The sequence below is a fragment of the Hakea prostrata genome, chromosome 9 (genome assembly GCF_041222555.1).
Source record: "Hakea prostrata isolate BN-2017 chromosome 9, UWA_Hpros_2, whole genome shotgun sequence".
NCBI classification, from domain to species: domain Eukaryota; kingdom Viridiplantae; phylum Streptophyta; class Magnoliopsida; order Proteales; family Proteaceae; genus Hakea; species Hakea prostrata.
The window spans coordinates 28,629,962-28,634,795 of record NC_142608.1 but is presented as its reverse complement, the minus strand read 5'-3'; the positions used below and the strand labels follow the sequence as shown (position 1 = coordinate 28,634,795).

Below are 4,834 nucleotides of genomic sequence, written 5' to 3'. Positions count from 1 at the left end.
CCCAGATGTTAAAAACGCGAGAATAGGGCTCCAGTCTCGAGGAATAAATAAATAGAAAAGAATATTCCAAGAATCTTTAAATTTGGGTTCAGCAAACTTGTTGGTCAATACATTTGGTCGATAGTATCGACCAATAGTATCGACCAAAACATGTTTTTGCAGAATTTTACAGAATAGTTCAACAACTTTAGGTGCGGACTTGGAGGGCTATACAAGGTCAAATTGCATGAGGTTTTCTCCTACAGTTCACTCAAGAGGTCTAGTTTTAGGAAGTACCTTCGGATTTTGTACCGAAGTCCGTTTGATATCTCAATTGTCTCATTCTTCATCAGTGCGCAGATTCTAACTTAACACTGGTAATGTGCTCAAGGAAGGAGCAGCATCATCAATGTCCATAAACTGGAGTTCCGACATTACGTCATCAACCAGTAGGGCCCATAAGTCCCTCCTACCACCACTTCGGGTCTTCGGACCTACAAACACAACAATGACCGGGTCGGGTCAAGGTTAGGTAAAAGCTGGATTTTACAAAAGGTGCATAATATTCCTTCCCACTACGTGTCACAATAGAGACTTCTTGGACTTGTTCTTTCCTAGACCCAATTTGATGATTAGGGTTACCTATTGGTTGACTAGGTAACTAATCAACCTCCCTCCTACTGATGGCATCAGTTAGTTGACCAAGTTGGGTTTCCAATTTGTTAATGGGCTGAGAATGTGAATGCAACAATTGAGTGTTTTGCTCTAATCCACTAAGTGCTTTTAGTAACTTATCCTCAAATGATGAATTATGTGAGGGTTGTGGGAATGATGGTTTCTCATTCCTATAGGCATTTTGGTGCATATTAAATGGAGGTGGCCTATAAGGTATTTGATTAGAGGGATTGGGCATTGAGTTTCGCCATGAAAAATTGGGGTGGTTTCGCCATCCTGGGTTGTAGGTATTGGAATATGGATCATTGTGCAATTTAGAGACTCCTTGGGCCAAATGTGCATGCTCCTTAACAAACTCAGGGTATTGTGTAGCCAAATAGCAATCAGTGACATGATGGGATAGGCTAGAACATAAAGCATATGCTTCAATTTGATTAGGTGGAGAGAAACTTGTAGGAACTGAAGATGGGGTTTGTTGTCCTAATGACAAGAGATGGTCCAATTTCTTTGATAGCAAGTCAACCTTAGTGCTCATCTAAATGGTAGGATTGATCTCATAGAGACTGCTCCTCTTTGGTTGCCCAATGGGTGGAATCTCAGTCCTAGCTGTTGAAGCATGGTGTTGGGAGTTTTCACTAAGGGTCTCAAAAAGTTCCCATGCTTCATTCTCATTCTTGTGCATGAAAGTCCCACCAAAAGAAGAATCAACCATTTTCCTATGTCGGTCTCTAAGGCCATCATAAAAGCATTGAACCAATTGCCATTTAGGAATAGCATGGTGGGGGCACTTTCTAAGCAATTCTTTTAGTCTTTCCCAAGCCTCATGAAATTGTTCTCCTTGTTGGGAGAAACTCGTTATCGCTCTCCTAATGCTATTGGTATGACCAATGGGGAAGAACTTTTTAAGGAACTCCTGTTGCATTTCTACCCAAGTAGAAATTTTAACATTGTCTAAACAAATGAAGCCAATGCTTAGCTTTATCTTTAAGGGAGAATGGGAAAAGAAGTAACCTTAAAGCATCAATTGAGAGGTTTTGAATTTTAACTGTGGAGGACACCTCTAAAAACTCATCTAAGTGCTTATAAGGCTCTTCATTGGCAAGTCCATAAAAAGATGGTAGCATTTGAATCACACTAGATTTGATCTCATATTGAGCCGCCTCTATGTTAGGCAGCTTAATACAATGAATCGGAGTATATGTCGTAGGAATGAAATGCTCACTCAAGGGCCTCATTGGAGGCTCATAGTTTGCCATGGTTCTTTGCCTTCTAAGGTTGGCCAAAGTCTCTTCTAACTCTAAATCAAGTGGAGTCAACTCAGGGTTTAGGGATTGACGACCATGCATACACACAGAAAACAAGCTAAATAAATAAAATTAGAAGAAAATAATTACAACAAAAGTGAGATTTGAAGTGCAATCCATGTGATCTTTCGAACAAAAGTTACACATGTGGGATATGAGGGATGGGGATTTTTAAAAAATTAATCTAAATAACCCAATCTAATGCAAATATTACAATTGAAAAGTCCTAAGTACAATTATATCTAAGAAATAAAAGATAACCTAAACTAATTATCGAATCGCTACTCTTGCAGTTACCTACAAAACAAAAGAAAAAGAGATTAGTTAAATAATAAAAAAAAATTAGAAATTAAAAACTCTAAAATTTATATCTAATTGACAAAAATCAATCCTAGCAACCGTGCTTTGGTTCCCCGGCAATGGCGCCAAAATTTGATCATGTCGCTAACCAATCAAAAATAAAATCCTATACTAATCTAGCAAGCAGAAAGTACGGGGTCGAACTATGGGGAACTAAAAGGCTAAGTCACTAAGATTGAATTCAACAAAACTAAATTTAAACTAAATCTATTAATTAATGCAAAAACTTATACTATGAATATGTGAAGATCTTTGGGATTTTGAATCCCCAATGCTTTTCCCTAATCGATATAACTCTACACTTCAAAGCAAATTAGGGATGGTCTTCCTAGATATGCCCTATCTTTGCAAGACTATCGTGCTTCGCAAAAGCTTGGCATGCTTAGTTCGCTGAGCTATAGAACATCTTTGGCCAAACTCAAACACAATCAACTAGAAGATATAGAACAATCAAATTAATTAAATAAGCATGGTTCATCTACATCCCAAAGAAAAGGAACTAGTTATTCATTGAGAGAGAGAGAGAGAGAGAGAGAGAGAGAGAGAGAGAGAGAGAGAGAGAGAGAGAGAGAGAGATGTGGTCTTCTTCTTCAGAAATGAGAGAGATGAGAGCCGCGTTCGCCGTCTTCTTTTTCTCTATGGCAGGCTTCTCTTTTATGTCTCCCGCATACAATGAATCCCCCCTCTTTACCCGTCGATTTGACCTTTATTCTTTTGAATTTTGGAAAAACTCAAAACTAGAAAGTTGTAGATATTTTCAATAGTATTCCATATCATTTTGAATCACCACAATCCAAGCTCATACGAGAGAGATATGCCCAAACTACTGAAGGTAGGTCTGTTTACCCGATTTTCAGATTTATTACCAATTTTGTTCCTTAGACCTCCACCTGTTTTAAGATCTCACTTTTCATGATTTATTGGGGCAGCAAGATTGAATGCCATGATTTAAAATCCACCAATATCTAATATATTTGCCAATTTTACTCCATATTATCTCTGATATCCAAAATCACCTTATTCCTGAAAAATACACAAAAATATTCAATTAGCTCTCTTCAATTAAATAAGTATGGGGAATTAAATCAAATAAATAATGGTGAATGTATGCTTATCATTCGGGAGTAATTTCCGTTCGGCTAGAACCATCAACCCTTGCTTTGACGTGTGGCTCATTTTTTGATGCTACACTTTTGTCATCTCTTCCGCAGCATACCCAGTTGATGCAACTGATGCTTCTGCCTCCAGACACGTTTCTCCCATTAATTTGTACAAATTTGCAGCACCCCTTTCAGCCTTCATTACAACTAGCACTCCTTTGACAATCCTCATCATTCCATTTTGGATGCGGGTCTTGCACCCAATTTCATCTAACTGTCCCAAATACAATAGATTCTTCTTTAGGCTCTTCACATGTCACATATTTTGAATAGTGCGTATCATACCATCATACATATTCAATTTTATGGTGCAAATTCCAGCAATCTCCAAGGCATGATCATTTCCCATGTACACAGACCCTGTAGAGATAGGTTCATAAGTGTGAAACCAATCTTTGCGAGAAGTCATGTGCCCTGTTGCTCCCGAATCCAAGATCCAAGCATCAGTGAGCTCCAATCTATCCTTGGATATCGTTGCTGCGTCGCTATAAAGAATCTCTCCTTTAGCAACACACCCTTGAGATGTTTCTGCCTTATCTACACCCTTTTTGAATTGACACTCATTTTTTAAGTGTCCCCTTCTGCCACAATTATTGCACTTGAAATTCTTTTTACCCTTGGATTTTGACCTCCCTTGTTTGTGACTCCCATTGGAATCACGTTCCATTGACCTTCCTCGCTTCATAGACAGAGCTTCTGCTTGTTGTGAGCTTGCCTGTCTATCTTCCCTGCTTTTTCGTCTATTTTATTCTTCAAGAATTGTAGCAGTGACATCATCAAACACCAGATAATCAGAGAGGATATTACTGGTTAAACTGATGATGACTTTGTGAAATCCCTCGAATTTCTACCCCTTTAACCCATGGTTTTAAGATCGAGAACCTGAGCCTTGATTCGGCGACAATCGTGGACCATTCAATTCGAGCCCGAAGGATTGAAAATTGAACCAATGTTGGTGGATGACCCTTGTAATGATTCAAAAACTCTCCTAGAGTTTAAGTGAAGAGAGAAGGTTAGTCACGATAGTGTAAAAAGAGTGGTCTTGAAATGTCCATAGGTCAACGATGGAGAATCTGATTGACACAAATAAGGTATCAAATCGAAGATCATTGAAAGACCTTTCCAACAAGACAAAAATCATCAAAATCGGAGTTTGTTTGGGTGTCCAACCATGGACCATAAGTTTGGGCCGTTTGGGTGAGCCAACCCCCACCCAATTTTCTATTTAGGGGCAACATTGGAATTTCGGATTTTTAAACCCTATTTATGTTTTATCTCATCCGTAAACGCATTTTTGGAGGCTAGAAAGAGGCGGAGGCTTTGGAGAAAAGGAGAAACAAAAGAGAGGATCGACTT

The 4,834-nt window shown here is 38.7% G+C and overlaps 1 non-coding gene across 1 annotated transcript; it reads left to right on the top strand.

The window, feature by feature from the left end:
- Window positions 1-1,424: 1,424 nt before the first annotated feature.
- Window positions 1,425-1,528, top strand: LOC149005087 (small nucleolar RNA R71). The gene has a single exon (XR_016170009.1). It is a non-coding gene; the product is annotated as a small nucleolar RNA R71 (small nucleolar RNA).
- The last annotated feature ends 3,306 nt before the right edge of the window (window positions 1,529-4,834 follow it).